Source organism: Ostrea edulis, chromosome 6 (assembly GCF_947568905.1).
Source record: "Ostrea edulis chromosome 6, xbOstEdul1.1, whole genome shotgun sequence".
Taxonomy (NCBI): Eukaryota; Metazoa; Mollusca; class Bivalvia; order Ostreida; family Ostreidae; genus Ostrea; species Ostrea edulis.
Window position 1 is genome coordinate 61161783 of NC_079169.1, and position 11272 is coordinate 61173054.

At 35.9% G+C, this 11272-nt stretch overlaps 1 long non-coding RNA gene across 3 annotated transcripts; it reads left to right on the forward strand.

The window, feature by feature from the left end:
* The first annotated feature begins 1285 nt into the window (after nt 1-1285).
* Nucleotides 1286-5958, forward strand: LOC125646980 (uncharacterized). Of its 3 annotated transcripts, none has more exons than XR_008795924.1 (5): nt 1286-3269; nt 3517-3695; nt 3917-4078; nt 4278-4392; nt 4590-5958. It is a non-coding gene; the product is annotated as an uncharacterized LOC125646980 (long non-coding RNA). The 3 variants fall into 3 exon arrangements; XR_008795922.1 differs by having other exon boundaries at nt 1289-3269; nt 3941-4078; XR_008795923.1 differs by having other exon boundaries at nt 1289-3269; nt 3546-3695; nt 3941-4078.
* The last annotated feature ends 5314 nt before the right edge of the window (nt 5959-11272 follow it).

Consider the following 11272-nt stretch of genomic DNA (forward strand, 5'->3'; position numbering starts at 1 on the left):
TTGTATTTTTCCAATTCAGACATGAAAATATCTTCTAGGCCCAATGCATATGCAAGTCACATTCAACTTTACTTTCATAACAACCGTGTGATTTAAATTTCTGAGAACTTGGAACTATTCATAATGCCTCAATGTAATGCGAACTCAAAATATTTCAAAATTTATTTGATATTCAGCACTACATTGTTTGTTGTTTATTCTGTAGCAAGTATAAAAAGGCGTCATGCATTATGCGGTTGTGGAGAGGATTCAAAGCAAAATACATTATTTGGAATAATGAAGTTCAGTATTGATGCCCACAGATGTTAGGAAATTCACTAGAGAGGTTTACAGTTACGTCACTCCACACGATGAGGAAAGTTTATCTCCAGTCACAATCACACATACACTCACTTACTCACTCCAAAATACAAATGTACACAACCATTCGACCATCATCAACCCACTGTTAAAATATAAATAAGATCCGGAAGGAAGGAAAATTATCAAAATACCAAATATAAATTTCCTGTTGTCGGTACAGTCGGATGCTTTTTACAGGGAAACACATAAACTTGTATTTCAGATAAATCGTACAAAACAAAGGAACACGAAGTGGAGGTGGGGTTAAACACCCAATAATGCTAGAATGACCTGTATGGCGTGTAAAACGTTGCAATATTACACAAATCTTGATTTACTTGTACATACGAAAATCTTGATTTATATGCGATAATCTTGTTTTTATATGCGAATATTTTGATTTGTATACGTTAATCTTGTTATTCATACACAAAAATCTTGATCTATATTTGATAAATTTGTATTTATATGCGAATATTTAGATTTTTTCAATACTCAGTTAATATTGATATCCAAGTAGCAGAAAACGTTTTCATAACATTGTATTCCTGTTGTAAGGGCATTACCAGAAAACGTTACTAACAAAACATTTTTAAAATGTTATAGAAGCATTTTTTCCAGTTGTAAAAACGTTATAAGCAGACGTTTTTGACCAAACATTTGTCAGTGTTTTAAAATTATTTTGTCATCGTTTTAAAACATTGTAAATCATTATTGAAAATATGATCAATTTGCTTTTAAACATTTGAAAATACGTTTTCAAAACGTTTCAATAATGATTTTAAAAATATACCTAATATACTAAGTTTTTTTTCTTAAAGTGACCCAAATCAAAGTAGCGTTTTAAATATATTGTTTTGAAAACCATTTTTTTCTTAAATTGCATAATATTAAAATGTTGCCAGCCAACACAAATATAACATTGTCTCACAATGTTAATAAAACATTTTTAAAACTTTACAGAAATACATATAACTTTAAAAACTACTGGTACTTCAACTTGGATTGATTTATTATATTGATATGAGTCAAACGTTGTTTAAAAAATGTTACAAGATTCAAATGCAGTGTATTGAATTATGATAATCATTTTGTAAGTTAAGGAAAATGATTTCACGCTTCTAAATTACCGGTAATCATCTTGCATCAGTTTTAAAACAACTTTTATTTTTACACAAAAAAGAGTAAAAGTGAACTCAACAATATTTTGAACAAAGGAATTCATTTCATTTGCTTACAAGTGGGCATGCTCTGGGGATTAAAGGACACATCTCATGTTTTCAAAGTATACAGAATTATATGCATTTTGCCATCCTTATGCTTATAGAAATTAATTGTAATAGTTCGTTCGCCGAAGTATTGCGATAATTAGCCACAATACGGACTTAAATCTAAGCCCCGATTTCAAAAAGCCTATAGTTAATTAGATAGTCAAGTGGTACAGTGACGTCATATGCGACCTTCGTCGATCAGCTTGTTGTAAAAGTAGTGTTAGATATTTTTAAAAATCGGGTTTTAGGGGCCTAATTTATTTACCATGGATAACATTTATTTCGATGTTGACAAATATCTCGAGTCTTATATCTTTTAGCCACCAGTGCATACAAATAGCGACCCAAATGTAGCGAGGAAAGCGATTACGAAATCTGCATTTGCGAGTAAATAATGTTTACATGGGATCGCTGTCTAAACACTATTTGGTAATGCTATTTCTTTAAACAACTGTAATTAGCGTTGTTGCTTTTCTAAAATAAACAGTGCAATCATTATTGAATTTATTTTTGGATAAGTTAGATAGGTCTAAATTATGATACGATGTATCATTGACAACTAGGCCTACTGCCACGGGTGCATTTCGAAGAAAAGAAAAAATAAATAAAATGATCAAATTTATAGTGAAAATCACATTACTTTTAAATTATTTTATTCAAGCAATTTTATTAATCATTATTATTTTTAATCTACACGTTGTTACTTAGGAAGGGGGCGCGGCGTACTGTTGTTGTTACATACGCGTTCCTTAAGAAATTGAAAGCATTATAGTTCAATTCAAAGTTAGGAAATACAATATTTTATTATTTATAATTCCAATTCCAATTATCTGTTATCTTTATTTTTCTTTTTTAAAGCCACCAGCTGTTAGAAACTGCGAACACAAGTTCTGCCTATATGTTGTTACAAGGTGAATGTCAGTTGGTGCGAGCGAGTATTGAATTTGAGAACAGAATGGAATGCATATGCCATAGACCTACATGTAACAGTGCTTAGCTCGATAAAACCATTTTCTCGCAGTTTATTTACTAGTCCAAGTGGTTTTTGAAAAAGTACAGGGGCAAATTCTACTGGGGTTTTTTATGGCAAAGTCGTTGTACCGACAAAAAATATCCACTTCTTTTCCCTCATACCTTCCTTCGAAAATTGAAAAAAAAAACACAGTCTAAACCCTCTCTACTGACAGCAAGTACATCCTTAAACGGCACAAAACACCCTAATGCAGTGTTATTTACAAGCCGTTAAGGATATAACTGGGTTTTTTTTTGTCAATTAAATCTAATCTGTTTATGAAATGGCTAACAACTGTTTTCAAAACTTCTCGCTCGAGGTCGCATATTACGTCACAGATAATGGCGCGTAAAATATCGAAGAAAATATGCATATCGCAAGCATATAAAGTAGTTTTAGGCATGAAACGAATTAAGTTTGCTGAAAAAATTAAAAAGTTTAGAAACATGCGATGTGTCCTTTCAATGTGTTTACCGAGAGTTAATGGAATAACACAGCGGGATGCTATGGCCAAGACTCATACAGCCGATCCTAGTTATGCAATTTTCTCGCTATTTGATATGCTGTGTAGGTCAAAGTTTTGGAAAACCTAATTAACCATTCTTGTAAGACAAAGTCTGAGAGCTGGTGTACAGTCGGTTAATGTGAGTATAGTTTTGTACTTAATTATAATATCAATTTATTTCTTATCAATGCCACCATGGTATGTAAATGATTCATTCTGTATATTTAGCAATTGTAAGGTATAATTTGATTTGTAAACAAAATAAATTCTAAGAACATTGATTTTGAAATACATGTACTAACATCAAATATACATCATTTACTAATACGTACACAAATACATATAATGCAAACTAGCATGATATGCATGGTGATATTATATTTTAGTTATTTTCACGATTGATACCCTGGAACAGGATATTACTGCCATCAAGAGCCACCTCATTTCTTATGTGGATGTAAAATTTGACACTACATTGAAAGTCTGTTACCATCACGGAACAGGCTGAACACGGCGGGGAAGTAGAAGACTTCCAGGGCTCCTTAGATGTGTAAAGAAGAAACTGGTAAGGAATTGCATGTAAATAGTTGATGTATAATGTATGTGTATATCTATAAAGGTTACTGATTGTAGACAATTCCTATGTACACTATCATTTGGTAAATATTTATTCAAAACTGGTTTTCATCTAAGTACAGTATGATTTATAATTCATCGTTTCATCCCATAAAATCCATATACTACACATGCATGTACTGCACTTAAAACATATGGTATTCGTTTGAGATAAATGTCATGGCCTCTCTACAGGTTGGAGATAATGCAGGAGAGATTAACAGAACAATATTGAGATGTGTTATGATCAACATTTGCATGAGCCAGTTTAATGGAACTGGACAGAAATGAAAAATTGTCTTTATTGGAACACCAAATCAAAACCAAAACTTTGTAAGTTTAAACAATATAAGTTTGGTTTATTAAATAAAAAATAAGAAACTAAAACATATACGCACATCACTTTTGTCCTCGTTATTTCATTTCAGTACATGTAGTACATGTCATTTTAACTAATGTTGTAATTCGACTGTTTTAAACACATGCACTAATATATACTTTTTACAATGAATTCCATTTCACATTTTTATAGCTGCTGCACTCAAAGCATCGAAGAAAACTATCTCGTTTGAGACAATTAAACGAGAAGTGTTTAGACGTTTCTCGGGTTCGCTCCATACTTTCCCGGAGGAACTAATCATGCTAAGGTATATATGAAGTTTGTCGTCAGAAAAATACAGAAAAAACATTGTTAAATCTTGTGCTGGTTTGTTTATACAACTATGTAGCATATCACTTGTTGCTAATCTCTTCATCAGATGTTTGAATATACATAGTGCGTGCAGTTGCAAATGAATAATAATTTTGTAAATTTATGTTTCATGTTCAAATCTTTCTTTTTCAGAAAAAAAAAGGGAAAGAAGTCAAATCAAAAAGAAGATGAATCTCCATCAGATTCGGAATAATATGGACTGATTTTTCAAAAATGTAATATTTTATCTGTAAAGAAAACTGTTGTTTATTTTATTTTATTACGGTTCAGGTTTTTAAACATATTCACAGTTTATATGAAACATTAGTGAAAGGGTTTAAAAACCTTAACGATCTTTAAAAATCTTCTTTACTCATAGTCCCGTAGGGAACCCATGTGCCTCTCCTAAAATTGTGAAATACATGATATGTATGGTGCATATGCTGAAAGTAAATTGTTTCTTTTAAAATTTTCTTCTAAAACAGTCTTTTTTACTCGGGGATAATATTACGGTAACAGGCAATATATGTGTATAAGCATGATAAGCAAGTATCTTTAATTAAGAAATATTACCCGTGGGGATCCGGTTTAGAATAGGTCCTCATTACACCTTGCTTGCTGTAAGAGGCGACTAAATGGGATGGTCCTTCGGATGATAACGCATAAACCGAGGCGGTGTGGCACGATAAAGATCCCTCCCTGCTCAAAGGCCGTAAACGCCGAGCACAGGCCTAAATTTTGCAACTCTTCACCGGTCTTGGTGACGTCTCCATATGAGTGAAAAACTCGAGAGAGGAATGTTTACTTCAGTGCATGCATTCAATCATGCCAAATATACGTATATTTTATATGAAGAATGTGAAAACTCCATGGCCTCTGAGGAAAATACAGTACATGAGTTAAATATTTTCAAAATGATCTTTAATCTTGAACATTTAGAAAAACCCGAATCTGTAAAATTTTCTTTTAAAAAAATTGACACCCCGTTTGAATGAGCTGCCAATGAAGGCAGGTTGCATGTTATTCAGGCGACCGCCAATGCCCATTGACCTTTTGTTTCCTCTAGGGTCAAGAAGTCACGGCCGTCTCGAGTCATTACACAATGTCCAGAAATGGTGTGATAAATTTTTTGTATTTCAGATATTTTGATTGCCAATATTTGAAAGAACTTTGTAGATTCTGCAAGATCAATTCAGTTCACTTTAATGAGGTACACAGTGATATTTTAGAGAACAGACAGTACTATTGATTTATGTAGCTTTTTTAAAAGATAGCTGCCTACATGTATATGCAAATACGCAACTGCGTCCGCATCATTTACAAGAGAGAGAGAGAGAGAGAGAGAGAGAGAGAGAGAGAGAGAGAGATATTTGTCGTTAAAATATCTGCCTAAAATAACTGCTATTTATTATTTAATCGGCATCATATATCCCAGTCGAAAACTGCTAAAGAAATTCGCAGAATGAATGTAAACTCAGTCTTAGTTCACACGGTTGGCATAATAAAACACATTAGAAAATAATTTTGTGAATTCTTTTTATAGCTAGGTACGAAAACCGGATAGGCTCATTTTTGAAAAGTGAAAAAAAAAATCTTAACTCGTTATAACGAGTTAGTATCTCGTTATAACGAGTAAGTTATCTCGTTATAACGAGTTAATTATCTCGTTATAACGAATTACATGTAGATATCTCGTTATAACGAGTTGGTTATCTCGTTATATCGACTTTTTAAATTATCTTGTTATAACGAGTCAGTAGTATCTCGTTATAACGAATTAGCATCTCGTTAGAACGAGTTAGTTATCTCGTTATAACGAGTTAATTATCTCGAATTTTATCTATGCATAAAATTAGGTGATTTCATTGAAAAAAACAACAACCCAGGAGCTTCTAGGGGCTTCGCCAATGCGCCCCCCTCCCCCCGGGGCTTTGCCCTGAACCCACTTGCCCCCAGACCACTTACCATACTTTGCGTACACTTAATTTTCTTTCTGGTTACGCGTCTGTATCTACATGTAGATGTGTAATTTACCCAATGTTTTACATTCCCGAATATAATGAAATTCATTTCCAGTTTGGTTATAATTGCATGATCTACATGTACAATAGTGTTTATTTCTTCGACAGGTAGATAATGGTTTGTAATTCTACGTACATAACAATTTTTTTTTCGGAACTTTTCTTTTGAGGTTAAATATTCCTCATTTTCATTTGTTTTAAGGATTCTGTAAATCATTCCTTCAGAAAAACTGTACATGTAGTACGGAAGCCGATTAGTATTACGTAAACGATAATGGTCATGCTTTTACGAGAAAAGACATTGTATTCATTTCATGAGATGGTATAAGTTTCACATTACATAATTATTGATGAGGTCAATGCGATGCTTTAACGCCTCCGTGCAATTAAAGGGGCGTGGTCAATAACCATCATTGTCATGGCCGTCTGTACAGCTGATGCCAAAAAGAAATGAAAGGAAAAGTTCTCAATACACAGACGGAAGTCACTCGACCCAAGGCATCAACACACTGCCTTCACATAAAACAAGGTATATTGTATATGCTGTTAAAACTTTGGTCCACACATATGGCAACATTCAGCTCCTCTTCTACAGAGTGTATTTTATAACCAATGATGACCCCCATCAGAAACATCTGTTGTCATTGTTTTATCCAGCTGTTACTACAGTGTACGTCCGCTCTGTGACCAGTCGAACCCCGGCAATTATCTCTCAGTTTCATCATAGAATTTGGACCACTACATTTTACATTCAAGACATTTTATAAACTTAGGATGCAAATTTTCAGTCTTAATATATATGTACATGTAGTGAAATTAGATCAATTGCTTTATCAAACAGACCTAAATGACAATTAATAGATTTATCAAATAATTAATTCATAATTGAGACACTTTGGTTACTCCATCATTCCTGTGATGTATCTCAGAATTTTTTAAATTATCAAATTTTGCTTGCCACTGGTACAGAATGTAATCTAATCACAATACACCAGGCTTAGAATCCACATAGGTTGATTTCCATACTCGTACTCGTTTTGAAACAATGACGTCTGATAGTATGTGGAGTAATATACCCACACAGATATTTAGTTCAATATTTTGAATGAAACCATTCTGGTTCGTTTGAAAAATAATTGTTTAAATATGTATGAATGTGGAACTAAATCCACAGGTTCATTAGACTGCATGGTCCCTATTCCCACCACTCTTTGAAACTCCGCTATTTCAAGAGGACAGCATACTAGAAAAAGGTAGGCGTATTTTTCGATCAACATCTTACAATGGAAAACAAGTGTCATCAGTCGTCAAATCATGTCACCATCAGATCTTTAACATCGGGCGGATAAGACGCTACATGACAAATGAAGCTTGTAAAACCCTGGTAAACGCCTTTGTAACATCTAAACTTGATTATAGAAATTGTCTATATTTTGGTATTGGAAAAAAACCATTGGACCGGCTGCAACGGGTGCAGAATATTGCTGCTCGTCTAGTTACATGGTCGCCGAAACGGGAACACATATTTTCGATTCTGCCGGAACATTGGTTTTCCATCCATTACCGACCCCAATTCAAGATTTTGACCTATACCTATTGCTCCTTCCATGGATCTGTGCCGTCATAAATCGCAAGTCTTTTAAATGAATACAAGCCAAGTCGACCATTTAAGATCAGAATCGAAGTCGCGACCTGTGGTGCAAAATATCAGAACAAAAAAGTACGGACAACGTCGATGCAGCTGGGCAGTAGCACATCTCTGCAATGACCTTCCCGATGACATCAAGAGGTCAACAGAACTAGTATAAATTGTGATATTTTAGATTCAATAAGCACTCTCTATGAAAAAGATCGTATTAAACAATTAATAAAAGAATTGGCTTCATGACCATGACTTGACCTAGGGCATGTTAAATTTACCTAGAGAAGCTATTGTGCTAAATTAAACTTAATATACAGCACAACCAGCCGCAAGACATCTGACCTACTGCCCGAATTGGATAGTGACCTTAACCTAATATCTGAATAGACCAGTAGGTGTGTCGAAGCTTAACTGGCTGCCCTGTAATCCCTCAAAGGCTGCTTAGCAGCTGGAATGACAAGAGTGATACAAGTTTAAAATTTATTAATTGGATCAGAAACAGGATGCAAATTTACATATATGGTGGAAAGGGCCGCATGCAAACTTTTTGTCGGGAACTGGGGAGGCGGCCAGTGTGCCAGTTTGGCTACCAAAGTAGGGGCAACATAGGGGGCCCTATGTGGACATAGGTGCCCGAACCTGAACGAGTCCCCACGTTCTAAGGGAGGTAGAGATCTCTGCGCATCTCACCGGTCTCCTGCGTGCTACCTGGTTTAATTAGCAAGTGCGGAGCAAGCTTGTAGACCCTCCTACAGTTGTCGCAACATGCACCAGCCTGTAGTATCCCCTCCCTGAGTAGGAGGTGGATGTGGCCCCAGCTATGAACTAGCTGAGAGCCCCACGAATTAAACTTTAGCAACTTATGCAAGAAATTAGTATTTTCTATGAATATCCACTGACCCTTGACCTAGTTTAATGGTCGTCTGGAGGGTACACGTGAAATACCTGCCCCCTGCTTTAGTAGTAGGTGGGAGGAGAGCCGGTTTTGGCGCAGAATTAGTGATCAACTACCCCAACGCACTCCCCAGTCCGCCACAGACATTGGAACAATGTCCCCCACAAAAATTGATATTTGTTTGGGTTTTTTCCCCATGCATACTTGAAATTGGAGGCACTTAAGCAGTGGGGTGGGCGACGTGCACCCTCGTCCGTCGCCCAGGGCCCGCAGGCGCGAGGGGAGAGCATTTATCTCCACTCTCCCCTCTTCGAACCCCCTGTGCACTCTCAAGCAATGGTTACTAAGACCAAGTTATCACCAAGTTGACACATTTCGGTAATTGCTCTCAATTTGAAGATTACCTGAATTTCCTGTAATTTTCGTAGTAATATCTAAAACTTTCAGGATTTCCGACCAGTAATTAGATTGAATTTGAAGTTGATCATTGCAAAAAGTGTAACCTCGAAGATAATAAATTAACAAGGTCATCTCAATTCTGCGGGTTGGGCGACGTGCACACTCATCGAGGCACAATGGGAGAGCGTTTATCTCTATGCTACCCCCTTCGAACCCCCTTGCGTACTCTCAAGCAATGGTGACTTAACCAAGATGTCACTGGTATCACCAAATTGACACATTTTGATAGAGATTATGAAGTTGTAAATTATTTGAATTCCTGCATTTTTCAAGGGAATAGCTAAAACTTCAGGATTCCTGACCAAAATTAGACTGAATTCTGAAATGACCATTTCAAAATGTGTAATCTCAAAGGTGACGTAAGATTAACAACAAAGTGGTCGCAGTTCAGGCGGACCGTAAGACTTGTCAGCTCTTGAATAACTCCTATGATGGAAAGCAAAAATTTGACAAAATTTCCTAACACCAATTTAGCAAACCATCTCCCAGTCCTACTGGAGGAAAATTACGTCCCATAACTGAAACTGGAATACCTCTAAAGGATTCCGATTGATTCTGAAGAGTTTCAGCAGAAAATTCTAGAGTAATTTTGAAGTCTGAATTCCGTCAAGAAAGATCTAACTACAAGTCCCAAATACTTCCGTAAAAACTAAGGTAATGATAGCAGAATGGCACATTGCTAAATACCATTTTCGACGATTCCTAAGATAAAACAATAAACTGTAATGGATCAAACTTTTTGGACCGGAAATTCCTCATAAATTCGTCAAACTAATCCAAACGTTCCAGAGCCAGTGAGAATTAACCCAAACTCAGCTAAGAATTAAATTAAGACTGATTACTCGAGCCAAAATACGAAAATTATCCAGCCCATTAACACCCCGAAGCCTCTACCCTCAAAGCACGCCTCCTCGGAGCAAGTCCTAAGCAGCACAGAGCGAGCGTCTCGAGATCCCCGGTTTAAGACGTAAAGGTTATAAAGCGTAGAACAATTGTTGAAAAAGTTGGATAACAAAACATGACACTTCCTGACGGTTTTCTCGACTGCTGGAACCATCCAAACTCCAATAAATGCCTATTGAATGAATTATGGAAAGGAAAGAAAAAATTCAACGCCGAATACATCTCAAACAAAACCAGTCAAGTATTTACATGAAAATGGAATGGAGGGTGATTGACTTAAAGTTAACCAAACAATAACTTTTGGTTAGGCTTGACATTGAGAATAAACAACAACGAACCGATCAACAATCTGCAAGTCCGAACTGAAATTGAGATTGTGGACAATTATCGGAAACAAAAACTGCAATTAAATGCAACTAATGATATGGAACTAGCTATAGGGTCTCTGTGCTAAGGAAAGTGCTAAATATCCAAAGAACGACAAGGTGAGAATATACTGCGACTCGTACGCTGTGATGCTGGTTCTAGCACAAACCTGAAACGTGTGTACGAAATATCATAGCGCTCCACGTCACGTACGTTGTCGGAATCATCAGTAAACTACATAAATTAAAAAGAGGCAAATTGCTGAACTAGCAAGAATACCACGTAATGCATAGGGATGTTAATAATAGATAAGTACTATGAAGTTAATAACTCTGCATAAATTGAACCGGTGAGGTCCTTGGTACCTTGTGATCGTGCTGTAGTAAAACCCGTGAACCCCTGTGGCCGTGAATAGCAATGCCTACCCTGAAACTTGGGCCCAATAATGCCTAGCAAGTAAACCTAACGAGATAATGTAGTGGTTGGCCACATTGCAAATTGAACCTCGTGGTAGGTTGAGGTCCGAGCCCCTGGTCTATGCAGTGCCGTC